At 34.0% G+C, this 14,222-nt stretch overlaps 3 non-coding genes across 3 annotated transcripts; all 3 read left to right on the top strand.

Moving 5' to 3' along the window:
- The first annotated feature begins 318 nt into the window (after nt 1–318).
- TRNAI-UAU lies at nt 319–392 on the top strand. Its single transcript has one exon. It is a non-coding gene; the product is annotated as a tRNA-Ile (tRNA).
- A 6,037-nt stretch (nt 393–6,429) lies between these two features.
- On the top strand, nt 6,430–6,501 carry TRNAQ-CUG. Its single transcript has one exon. It is a non-coding gene; the product is annotated as a tRNA-Gln (tRNA).
- Nucleotides 6,502–6,748: 247 nt separating this feature from the next.
- Nucleotides 6,749–6,822, top strand: TRNAI-UAU. The gene has a single exon. It is a non-coding gene; the product is annotated as a tRNA-Ile (tRNA).
- Nucleotides 6,823–14,222: the final 7,400 nt, after the last annotated feature.

Genomic DNA, 14,222 nt, shown 5'->3' with positions numbered 1-14,222 from the left:
GTAACGAACCGAAAATAAATTTAATTTATTTTAAAGTGTTGAAACAATATCGATCGACCATTGATATAATTTTTTTTTTCCTTATATCACATCTTCAAATTCTTTGTTCTTTGACTCCTTCAAAAATAATTATTTGTTTACATTTTTTAAAATTGAGCGTGACACATACTTCCCCCTAAAACTCGATTCTTAAAATAAATTATAATTTATTTAAAAATTATTTGTTTGTAAATAAGAAACGATCTTAATGTATATTACTTATGATCATATAATTATATTATTTTCATCGAATATTGATTTTTTAAGAAAAACATTCAAGGTTCTATAGCTCAGTTGGTTAGAGCGTTGGTCTTATGAGCCGAAGGTCGTGGGTTCAAGCCCCGCTAGAACCAATCAAAATTTATATATAATTTTCCATAAAAAAAATTTAACAATAATAGAAATAAAGGAAAAAATACCAAAATTAAATAAAAAAAGTATAATCCATGGTTTGAGATACAAATGAAATACAAAAGATTAAAAGTTTCAATCAAAGACTTACGGGTCAGCGGTACAAAGGGGATTAGTAGTAATCTTGATTACTAAACTCGCTAAAGTCTCGAACCATATAGTACCTACTTACCAGTCAGCGGTACAAAGGGGATTAGTAGTAATCTCGATTACTAAACTCGCTAAAGTCTCGAACCATATAGTACCTACTACCAGTGCCACGGAGAGATGTTTTTAGATCTCGTATTTAAAAACCTCCTACTTTATAGTAATTTGTAATACGACCCCTCCCGAACCATATAGTACTTACTACCGGTGCCATGGAGAGATATGTTTTTAGATCTCGTATTTAAAACCCTCCTACTTTATAGTAATTTGTAATACGACCCCTCGGTAGAAAGGGGGGTGATTATAAAATATAATTTGGTAAACACTCGGTAACAACCTACGACCCCCTCAGTGGGAAGGGGAAGGGGATTAGTCACAGAAATTTGATTGATCTCGATTAATAGACCCGCTAAAGTCCAGAACCATATAGTACTTACTACCGGTGCCACGGAGAGATATGTTTTTAGATCTCGCATTTAAAACTCTCCTACTTTATAGTAATTTGTAATACAACTGGCGTTACAAGTCTTTTGGGAGACAAATCTCATTTCTGGAGCGAACTACTTTTTTATTCTTAGAGTTAGGTAGCTTGCTCTAGAATGTCCTCGGTCGAGGTGTTACCTCGCAATACTCTCTCTCTAGGAGAGACAACATGAGAGTTAGCTAGTTTGCTCTCATCATCCATAGGAAATTAGCTCGCGAACCCTACCTACACGACCATCTAGTCACCTAAGGTTTGAGAAGCGAATCCAATGTGTTTTCCAGCTACTAAGACTACTCATGTAATTCTACGATCCCTCTCAGGACGAATATGTTGTGCAGGATAATCCAATTGAACTATCGATCATACAACCTTAACCAGCCTAGGCCTGGCTCGATAGTACTCGTACCAAAGTGGAAGCTCTTTTGACACTGTATCAACTGCTAATAGCCTGGAGGCTACCTTTTCTTTCTGAGTTGCTACCATCTTTCTTCTTTTTAACCTTGACAACTTACTTTACGTACGCAGTGAATGACTGGTGGCCTAATTTGAGGCAAGATCTCATAAAATTCTAGTGAGGCAATGTAACGACCCAAAATTTTCTACTTAATTTAAGGTCACTACTGTATACATATCTTAAACATTGAATGTGGAATACTTCATTTAAATTCCATATAACAAATCTTTTATCTTAAAACACAGTCATGGAATTACGTGTTTCGAAAACATCTTTAAAACGACACAACAAAAGACTAAATAAAATAAATAAGTGTTTAAGTTAAAAACATCTCATTCTAGCCTAAGTCTAAGAAAATAAATACCACTATCCTATGCATGTGCCATGGTCTCGAGTTGCGATATCGTCGTGTTTTGCCTTAACCTAAAAAAATGTAGTAGCACATGGCTTGAGTATTTAAAGAAATACTCAATAAGTGACCCCACTATTGGGGTTAAATGCAAGAACATGTGAATGCAATGACGGGGCCTATCCTTTCAATATATTTTCCTACGGTACTATCCTAATGGATAATTTGGACGTGTACCATATACTCTACACACAGCTCATACGTGCGAGTATGGGTTCACCAATCAGTTCGCACACCACTGAGTCACTTTCCTTGTTGGGCGAACATACTCTGGGAGCTCCTTAGGCCGGACACCCATTAGAACTAGTAACCGTCACGGCAGCACTATGCAAAACATAACGAACGTACCCCTGTCATTGGGTGTACGCATCCGTACCCTCGTCATGGAATAGGGGTATCCCCTCAAATGCATGAGCACATATAATGCATGAGGTCCCCAATATTTCTACTTTTATCATTAATGAATATAACCCCGCTATCATCTTTCATGCTTAACATGTCATTTCTCATTTTTCCGTCTACGTATCATACATAATTCTAATGGGGTTACATTTCATTTTATTTATCGTGATATCATGTCATTCATAACATGTTGTATACATACAATTTAGAAAACATAACATAACGCTCCATGCTTTTAACATGTCATTTCATAACGTGCAATTCATACACCAATTACCTCCATGGTCACACAAAACAATCTAAACATAACACCTCACATCACAATATATCGTATCATAAATATGTCATATCGTAAACACTTTGTGGTCATATCGTTCCCTAACTTATCATAGTCTTAACGTTCTTATACCTATCACAGTCATATCGTTACATGAACGTAACTTAGTCATATAACTTAGTCATATTATCACAGGAATGTATCCGGACGCTATTGTTCTATCAATCTATCACAAACCTATCCCTTTTCTAACCATATTCTTTCATCAATCTCTCTTATTCATAGCATTCCGGTATGTAACCCAACCTTAACATTTCATGAACGTATTTACTCCTATCGTTATATTTCATTTTGTGCATCCTTCTCGTATCCTATCTCAAACATATCCTTGAACACATCGTACCACAATTATTATCATACAATTCACATATTATAGCATAACATAAACATAATATAAGCATACCGATTCACAGATAATTCACACATATCAGTATATATGACACGTGCAGAACCACAGGCACATGTCAACATCAAATATAACCATGTCGATAGTAAGGTCACTTACCTGGTTAACTTAAGTCGTTGTCACAAATATATTCTTAATGAAAGTTTGATTCCGTCCTTTGAAATCCAAGTCAACCTATGTGAGCCCATGACATCAGTTTCGAGTTCAAACTCTATAAAATTATCTCTAATCTACCTTGGTTCGTTGTTAAGCGTTTTGAAATGTTGTATATATATATATAATGCTATTTTCACTAAATATCTTATGTTCTATTATTATTGTTGTAGGGAATATATTTACGTTATTGGACAAAATTTAATGTTCTTTATTGTCCTCTGATATTTCTTTCCTCAATCTTCCCTCCTCACTTCTGATTGTGTAAATAGATTTTCATTCTCGACATTACTCCTACTCAGTATTTATTTTCTAAACAGATATTATTGGGCCAATTTTAATTGATTGTTTGCCTAATCTTATAGATTTATAGAACTACCCACAAAAATCTAATTAATGTGAAAATAAGAAAGAAGATTTGATCTTAAATTAGGATCTCATCCTAAATTAATTTCTTATAATCAACCATAACTATAAGAAAAGGAAAATCTAAGATAGGATTATACCGTTAAAAGCAGACTAAAATCTTTAAATCTGTACTCTGCTCTTGTTGAGAGCCATTTTACTTTTTTCTCAAATTTGACATCTTTATGTTTAGTTTTTGAACTAACTGTGATATTGTGGCGTGGGTTGAAGAGGAGGATGAGATTGGGAGGAGAGGTTAGAGAGCGGTAGGTAAATTTTATTTTTTTTATTTTTTTATTTTTAAGTAATTATCATTTTTTTTTTTTTTTTGGACTAACATTATCCCAAGTACATTCTTTGCACATGGATTGTTGGTGAACCTAGGCTTGTGCATAATTCCCTCGAGTAGGCTTAAAACTTAATGGTTTTAATTTTGGTAAAAGTTAAAGGGCAACCTAACCTGAGCATGAAAACTTACTAGTATCTTGATAAAATTACTATAAGATTATGTCTCATGTTACATAGGGGTCGGGGGTATTAGGGTCATTTTACATCATTTCTTGGTTTAGCTACTTACTCTCGTCTAACTAGAAATAGAAGGTCAATTTAACGTTACTTAAAATCAAAGTAATTTGGTCGGTTCAAGGCCTTAACTCATGATTCTAAGTGTTTTTCTTTCATGTTTTCTTAATTCATACCTAATTTAAGGTTCATACATTCATCCAAGTGATTTCTACACGTATTTTTTAAGAAAAGTCAAATATTGCTACTAATCTCTTGTCTTGTGTTTGAGACCTTGTTTTTTTAGCTTCCGGTAACTTATTACCTCAAAAAAAAAAAAAAAAAAAAAAAAAAAAAAAAAAAAAAAAAAAAAAAAAAAAAAAAAAAAAAAAAAAAANCTAGCTTCCTTAGTGAGTCTAGTTTCTAGAACCCTTGTTAATTTTGTGAGAACAAGCCCTGAGGGGGTTCAATATGATAAAAACCGAAGGAGGGACAGAAATTTGTGATCGTCTTATTCCTCCCACAGGAAAAAAGATATGCGCATCTTAGCTCAGCCGTCTGAAAATGGCCTTCACTAGCCCATTCTAGGGTGTTTCTCCCTTCAATTCCATGATGAAACTTAAAGATGAAGTGTCAAGGAAGATTTTGGGATTGGTACTTTACCCGTTCATTGACTACATCGTAAGTTATGGTCGTCCAAAGTTGGGAGGAAACTCGCTTTGTGGACGGAGCAAACCCAGAGGGTAAGGTTATTGGGTAGGACAATACAAGAACTGTTAGGCCACCCTTCTTTCAACAAAAGTCTTCCTTATACTTCACTTAAGCTAGAGGAATAAATTCAAGAAGACGACTCGACTCGACGTGGTTGAGGCTAGTTTTAAATTTTCTTCCTCGGTCCGCAACTCAGCCTAGAACGCGATTCTTCCTCGATCTGGGGCAAATTAGGTCTCGAATCCTTAACTAAACATACTCCATTTAGTCCCTTAAAAGTTAATGAAATCTTCAATTTTGAGTATTATGGACAGTAAATAAAGCTTATCTTTAAGGACTATTTATTAGAGATGAGAGCAGTAACAATTTTCCTAAACATTCTTGACAAGTTATTAACTATAACAATTATCCTAAACAAAGCACTAACAAGTTTCTTTTATTTGTTCCACAAGTTGATGACCGCTAATAATTTCTCATAAAGTTTGTCGAAAAAACTTGTTTTACCAAGTCAAACTTATTTCTTTTACTGAGTCAAACTTATTGACTCACATATGGTCGTACCTTGTTTTTTTACTAACCCTTCGAAGGAGGGACAGATACCTACATGACAAATAGAAAAATGCATGAAGAAAATGAGATTAAGATAGGTAAATAAAGTATAGTGATAATACGAGGCTAAAGTTCTTACCGTGGAGATCAGTGGAGGAAAAGTCGGCTCGATGGAACGAAGACTATTAGTCTTAAGATTCAAATATGGATGAGAGGTAGATAAGGATTTGATAGACATTCACAATAAATAAATATGAAAATGTTAGAAGGAGGGTTTTTAAACCTATAACCTTGTGGTTAAGGACCACCCACTCTAACAAACTAAGCTATTCCAATCACATAATCACTAAACTCGATAGTCGGGGATTGATGGAGACGTGTGTCAATTAAACAGTGAGGAACTCCAGCTAGGCTACTATGCAGCATGTGTCAGCGTTTGGTTGGCAAGTGCAAACCCGTGGGTGAATTGGTCCAATATCCGCAACCAACCAACCCATACTGCCTCCATCGAATTAGTGACCTACGACCCTTCTAATTGCGTCACATGTCACTACGACATAACTGGAAGGAGACCATATGCCCTTTGGTCCTCACACACACCATCAAAGCTAGAAGAGATAATTTTTTAAAGCGTTCAGAATCTATATTTTATTAACTTGTACTCAGAATGCGTGGAATGTGAGAGGTCTTAAGTTCAATTGTTGAAATGTCCCATAGTCGAGAAGTTTAACTAAAATAGAAAAATTCCCCTATTTTAATTTTTATTTCAAATCTTTTTTCTTATAGGAAAATACTTTTCCAACTTTTTAAACCATATTTATGATCGTAGAAAAGGAATTGTAGAATAATTGTACGTATGATCTAATAATTTAAGTAATTTTAATATGTTGAAACCCTATCAAATACAAACTCAAAAAACGAGGACACATTAATCACTTTTAAAGTTTTGAAAGTATATAAAGTTACTATTTATTTTTTAAAGTTCAGAAATTTATTACACACAAGTCCTATAAATATTTGTGGTCCCATGGTCTAGTGGTTAGGACATTGGACTCTGAATCCAGTAACCTGAGTTCAAATCTCGGTGGGACCTAATTTTTTCCTTATATCACATCTTCAAATTCTTTGTTCTTTGACTCCTTCAAAAATAATTATTTGTTTACATTTTTTAAAATTGAGCGTGACACATACTTCCCCCTAAAACTCGATTCTTAAAATAAATTATAATTTATTTAAAAATTATTTGTTTGTAAATAAGAAACGATCTTAATGTATATTACTTATGATCATATAATTATATTATTTTCATCGAATATTGATTTTTTAAGAAAAACATTCAAGGTTCTATAGCTCAGTTGGTTAGAGCGTTGGTCTTATGAGCCGAAGGTCGCGGGTTCAAGCCCCGCTAGAACCAACCAAAATTAATATATAATTGGCCATAAAACCAAAAAAAACCAGGGGTTAGGATACAAATAAAATACTAAAGATTGAAAACAAGGACTTATACCGAGTAACCACCCCCTCGTGGGATGATTGATCTCGATTAATAGACCTACTCCCTTAGTGGGATGATCTTGCATTTTAAAACCATCCTACTTTATAGTAATTTGTAATACAACTGGCGTAAGTCTTTTGGGCGACAAATCTCATTTCTGGAGCGAACAACTTTTTTATTCTTAGACTTAGGTAGTTTGCTCTACCTAAGCCAATGTCCTAGGTCGAGGTGTTGCCTCGCAATACTCCCTCTCTAGGAGAGACAACATAAGAGATTAGCTCGTTTGCTCTCATCATCCATGGGAGATTAGCTCGCGAACCCTACGTACAGGACCATCTAGTCACCTAAGGTTCGAGAAGCGAATCCAATGTGTTTGCCAGCTACTAAGACTACCCATGTAATTCTACGATCCCTCTCAAGACGGATATGTTGTGTAGGATAATCCAATTGAACTACATAACATACAACCATAACCAACACGAACCCTACCTACAGGACCATCTAGTCACCTAAGGTTCGAGAAGCGAATCCAATGTGTTTGCCAGCTACTAAGACTACCCATGTAATTCTATGATCCCTCTCAAGACGGATATGTTGTGTAGGATAATCCAATTGAACTACATTTCATACAACCTTAACTAGCCTAGGCTTGGCTCGACAGTACTCGTACCAAAGTGGAATCTCTTTTGACACTGTATCAACTGCTAATGTATCAACTGCTAATAACCTGGAGGCTACCTTTTCTATCTAAGTTGCTACAATCTTCCTTCTTTTAAACCTTCAACTTACTTTACTTATGCAGTGAATGACTCGTGGCCTAATTTGAGGAAATACCTCAAAAATTCTAGGGAGGCAATGTAACGACCCGAAATTTTCTACTCAATTTAAGGTCGGTACAGTATACATGTCCTAAACATTGAATGCGGAAGATTTCATTTAAATTCCATAAAACATATCATTTGTCTTAAAACATAGCCATGGACTTACATGTTTCAAAAACATCTTTAAAACGACATAACAAAAAACTAAATAAAATAAATAAGTGACCTCAATATTGGGGTTAAATGCGAGAACATGCGAATGTAATGACGGAACCTATCCTTTCAATCTATTTTCCTACGGTACTATCCTAATAGGTAATGTAGACGTGTACCATATACTCTATACACAGTCCATACGTGCGAGTATGGGCTCACCAGTTAGTTCGCACACCGCTAGGCCACTTTCCTTGTTAGGTGAGCATACTCTGGGAGCTCCTTAGGCCGGACACCCGTTAAAACTAGTAACCGTCACGGCAGCGCTATGCAAAACATAACGAACGTACCCCTGCTATTGGGTGTACACGTCCGTACCCTCGTCATGAAATAGGGGTATCCCCCGAAATGCATGAGCACATATAATGCATGAGGTCCCCAATATTTCTACTTTTATCATTAATGAATATAACCCCCTGTCATCTTTCATGCTTAACATGTCATTTCTCATTTTTCAGTCTACGTATCATACATAATTCTAATGGGGTTATATTTCATTTTATTTATCGTGATATCATGTTATTCATAACATGTTGTATACATAAAATTTAGAAAACATAACATAACGCTCCATGCTTTTAACATGTCATTTCATAACGTGCAATTCATACAATAATTACCTCCATGGTCACACAAAACAATCTAAACATAACACCTCACATCACAATATATCGTATCATAAACATGTCATATCGTAAACATTTCGTGGTCATATCGTTCTCTAACTTATCATAGTCTTAACGTTCTTACACCTATCACAGTCATATCGTTACGTGAACGTACCTTAGTCATATTATCACAGGAACGTATCCTAACGCTATCGTTCTATCAATCTATCACAAACCTATCCCTTTCTACCCATATCCTAACCATATTCTTTCATCAATCTCTCCTATCCATAGCACTCCGGTAGGTAACCCAACCTTAATGTTTCACGAACGTATTTACTCACATCGTTACATTTCGTTTTGTGCATCCTTCTCGTATCATATCTCAAACATATCCTTAAACACATCGTACCACAATTATTATCATGCAATTCACATATTATAGCATAACATAAACATAATATAAGCATACCGATTCACAGATAATTCACACATATTGACACGTGCAAAACTACAGACATGTGTCAACATCAAATATAACCATGCCGATAGTAAGGTCACTTACCTGGTTAGCTTAAGTCATTGTCACAAATATATTCTTAATGAAAGTTCGATTCCGTCCTTTGAAATCCAAGTCAACCTATGTGAGCCCATGACATCAGTTTCAATTTCGAACTCTATAAAATTATCTCTAATCTAACTTGGTCCATTGTTAAAAGTTTTGAAATGTTGTGTGTGTATGTGTATATATAGATTTATATATATATATATATAACGACCCTAAATTTCCACATAGTATGATTAAGTAAGAATCGATTAAAAATTTGTCAAGAATATGTCGTGAACAAAAATGGAGAGAAAAGGCAGAGTATAGAAAGAATATCAAAAGACAAGAGAGAAGTCACTCGAAATAAAAAATAGAAAATGAAATCTTATAAAAATAGAATATATATATAATATGTGTATATATATTTAGAGGTATATTATAANGTAAAAATAAGATTTGATTATTAGGTATAATATTGAATAAAAGGAAGAAGATCTTATACTAAATTAAGATCTCATCCTAAATTAATTTCTTATAACCCTAACTCTAAGTAGAATGAAATCTAAGATATGATTTTACCATAATAACAGACATCTCTAAATCTGCAATCTAAGTTTGTTCAGAGCTATTTTACTTTTTTTCTCAAATATGACATTTTCTGTTTATATTTGGACGAACTCTGATATTGTGTCGTGAGTTGAAGAGAGAGGATGGAATTGGAATGAGAGGTTAGTGGAAAGAAGTGGGTAAATTTTATTATTTTATTATTTTTATTTTTAAGTAATCCTTATTATTATTATTTTTTTGGGCTATTACATCATCCAAGTACATTCTTCCCACATCGATAAAATTATTAGTATCTTGATAAAATTATTATAAGATTATGCAAGAAGTCTCATAGGGGTCTTAAAAGTCATAAACAAGATAAATTTGCCAGAGGAGTATTAGAGTTATTTTACATCATTTCTTGGTTTAGCTACTTACTCTGTCTAACGAAAAATAGAAGGTCAATTTAACGTTACTTAAATTCAAAGTAATTTGGTTGGTTCAAGGCCTTAACTCATGATTCTATGTATTTTTCTTTAATGTTTTCTTAATCCATACCCAATTTAAGGTTCATACATTCATCCAAGTGATTTCTGCACGTATTTCTTAATAAAAGTCAAATATTGCAAATTGCCTCTTGTCTTGTGTTTGAGGCCTCGTTTTTTGAGTTTCCGGTAACGGATTACTTCAAAATCTTTTTTTGGTAGCTTCCATAGTGAGTCTAGTTTCTAGAACCCTTGTTAATTTTGTGAGAACAAGTCCGGAAGGAGTTCAATTTGATAAAAAACAAAGGAGGGACGGAAATTTGTGATCGTCTTATTCCTCCCATAGGATAAAAGATATGCGCATCTTAGGAAAATGGCATTCACCAGCCCATTCTAGGGCATTTCTCCCCTCAATTCCATTATGAAACTTAAAGTTGAAGTGTCAAGGAAGATTTTGGGATTGGTATCTTACCAGTTCATTGACTACATCGTAAGTTATGGTCGTCCAAAGTTGGAAGGAAACTTGCTTTGTTGACGGAGCAAACCCAGAGGGTGTGGTTATTGGGTAGGACGATACAAGAACCGTTAGGCCACCCTTCTTTCAACAAAAGTCTTCCTTATACTTCACTTAAGCTAGAGGAATGGATTCAAGAAGACGACTTGACATGGTTGAGGCTAATTTTAAATTTTCTTCCTTGGTCTGCAACTCAGCCTAGAATGGGATTCTTCCTCGATTTGGGGCAAATTAGGCCTCAAATCCTTGACTAAACATACTCCATGTAGCCCTTAAAACTAATAAAATCTTCAATTGTGAGTATTATAGACAGTAAATATAGCTTACATCTCAAGACTATTTAGAAAGGAGAAAGCACTAACAATTTTCCTAAACATTCTTGACAAGTTCATAACTATTAACCGTTATCCTAAACAAAGCACTAATAAGTTTTTTTTATTTGCTCCACAAGTTGATGACGGCTAACAATTTCTCTTAAAGTTTTTCGAAATATTTTTTTTTTTACTAAGTCAAACTTATTGACTCACATATGGTCCTACCTTATTTTTTTACTAACCCTTCGAGTGGGGGATAGATACCTACATTGCAAATAGAAAAAAGCAGGAACAAAATGAGATTAAGATAGGTAAATAAAGTATAGTGATAATATGAGGCTAAAGTTCTTACCGTAGAGATCGGTGGAGGAAAAGTCGACTCGATGGAACGAAGGCTATTAGTCTTAAGATTCAAAGAGGTAGATAAAGATTTGATAGACATTCACAATAAATAAATATGAAAATGTTAGAATGAGGGTTTTTAAACCTATGATCTTGTGGTTAAGGGCCACACTCTAACCAATTAAGTTATTCCAACCATAGAATCACTAAACTTGATGGTCGGGGATTGATAGAGACACATGTCAGCTAAACGGTGAGGAACTGCAACTAGGCTGTTGGCTTTTTGGCCTTGATCTCACTTCAATTAGTTTCAATCAATTAATTGATGTTTTGATGATAACAAACCTACTTTTTAATTATTAATTATTTTCAGTATTTTGAACTGTCCACAGTATAANTCTCTAATCTGATTTGGTCCATGGTTAAAAGTTTTGAAATGTTGTATATATATATCTATATTGCTATTTTCACTTCTATTACTACTATTGTAGGGAATATATTGTTACTAGACAAAATTTAATGGCATTTATTGTCTTCTTATTTCTTTCCTCAATCTTCCCTCCTCACTTTTGACTTTGTAAATAGATTTTCGTTCTCTAAATAGACATTATTCTACTCAGTATTTATTTTCTAAATAGATATTATTGGCCAATTTTAATGGATTGCTTGTCTAATCTTAAATATTTATATAACTGCCAACAAAAATCTAATTCATTGGATAAGTAAAAATAAGATTTGATTATTAGGTATAATATTGAATAAAAGGAAGAAGATCTTATACTAAATTAAGATCTCATCCTAAATTAATTTCTTATAACCCTAACTCTAAGTAGAATGAAATCTAAGATATGATTTTACCATAATAACAGACATCTCTAAATCTGCAATCTAAGTTTGTTCAGAGCTATTTTACTTTTTTTCTCAAATATGACATTTTCTGTTTATATTTGGACGAACTCTGATATTGTGTCGTGAGTTGAAGAGAGAGGATGGAATTGGAATGAGAGGTTAGTGGAAAGAAGTGGGTAAATTTTATTATTTTATTATTTTTATTTTTAAGTAATCCTTATTATTATTATTTTTTTGGGCTATTACATCATCCAAGTACATTCTTCCCACATCGATAAAATTATTAGTATCTTGATAAAATTATTATAAGATTATGCAAGAAGTCTCATAGGGGTCTTAAAAGTCATAAACAAGATAAATTTGCCAGAGGAGTATTAGAGTTATTTTACATCATTTCTTGGTTTAGCTACTTACTCTGTCTAACGAAAAATAGAAGGTCAATTTAACGTTACTTAAATTCAAAGTAATTTGGTTGGTTCAAGGCCTTAACTCATGATTCTATGTATTTTTCTTTAATGTTTTCTTAATCCATACCCAATTTAAGGTTCATACATTCATCCAAGTGATTTCTGCACGTATTTCTTAATAAAAGTCAAATATTGCAAATTGCCTCTTGTCTTGTGTTTGAGGCCTCGTTTTTTGAGTTTCCGGTAACGGATTACTTCAAAATCTTTTTTTGGTAGCTTCCATAGTGAGTCTAGTTTCTAGAACCCTTGTTAATTTTGTGAGAACAAGTCCGGAAGGAGTTCAATTTGATAAAAAACAAAGGAGGGACGGAAATTTGTGATCGTCTTATTCCTCCCATAGGATAAAAGATATGCGCATCTTAGGAAAATGGCATTCACCAGCCCATTCTAGGGCATTTCTCCCCTCAATTCCATTATGAAACTTAAAGTTGAAGTGTCAAGGAAGATTTTGGGATTGGTATCTTACCAGTTCATTGACTACATCGTAAGTTATGGTCGTCCAAAGTTGGAAGGAAACTTGCTTTGTTGACGGAGCAAACCCAGAGGGTGTGGTTATTGGGTAGGACGATACAAGAACCGTTAGGCCACCCTTCTTTCAACAAAAGTCTTCCTTATACTTCACTTAAGCTAGAGGAATGGATTCAAGAAGACGACTTGACATGGTTGAGGCTAATTTTAAATTTTCTTCCTTGGTCTGCAACTCAGCCTAGAATGGGATTCTTCCTCGATTTGGGGCAAATTAGGCCTCAAATCCTTGACTAAACATACTCCATGTAGCCCTTAAAACTAATAAAATCTTCAATTGTGAGTATTATAGACAGTAAATATAGCTTACATCTCAAGACTATTTAGAAAGGAGAAAGCACTAACAATTTTCCTAAACATTCTTGACAAGTTCATAACTATTAACCGTTATCCTAAACAAAGCACTAATAAGTTTTTTTTATTTGCTCCACAAGTTGATGACGGCTAACAATTTCTCTTAAAGTTTTTCGAAATATTTTTTTTTTTACTAAGTCAAACTTATTGACTCACATATGGTCCTACCTTATTTTTTTACTAACCCTTCGAGTGGGGGATAGATACCTACATTGCAAATAGAAAAAAGCAGGAACAAAATGAGATTAAGATAGGTAAATAAAGTATAGTGATAATATGAGGCTAAAGTTCTTACCGTAGAGATCGGTGGAGGAAAAGTCGACTCGATGGAACGAAGGCTATTAGTCTTAAGATTCAAAGAGGTAGATAAAGATTTGATAGACATTCACAATAAATAAATATGAAAATGTTAGAATGAGGGTTTTTAAACCTATGATCTTGTGGTTAAGGGCCACACTCTAACCAATTAAGTTATTCCAACCATAGAATCACTAAACTTGATGGTCGGGGATTGATAGAGACACATGTCAGCTAAACGGTGAGGAACTGCAACTAGGCTGTTGGCTTTTTGGCCTTGATCTCACTTCAATTAGTTTCAATCAATTAATTGATGTTTTGATGATAACAAACCTACTTTTTAATTATTAATTATTTTCAGTATTTTGAACTGTCCACAGTATAAGGTCGGGAATAACAATTTCAACGACTTTTCAATTACTCAAATTAGAGCTAAA

This window comes from Cucurbita pepo, chromosome LG18, assembly GCF_002806865.2.
Source record: "Cucurbita pepo subsp. pepo cultivar mu-cu-16 chromosome LG18, ASM280686v2, whole genome shotgun sequence".
Lineage (NCBI taxonomy): Eukaryota > Viridiplantae > Streptophyta > Magnoliopsida > Cucurbitales > Cucurbitaceae > Cucurbita > Cucurbita pepo.
This window is presented reverse-complemented; position numbering and strand designations above follow the sequence as displayed.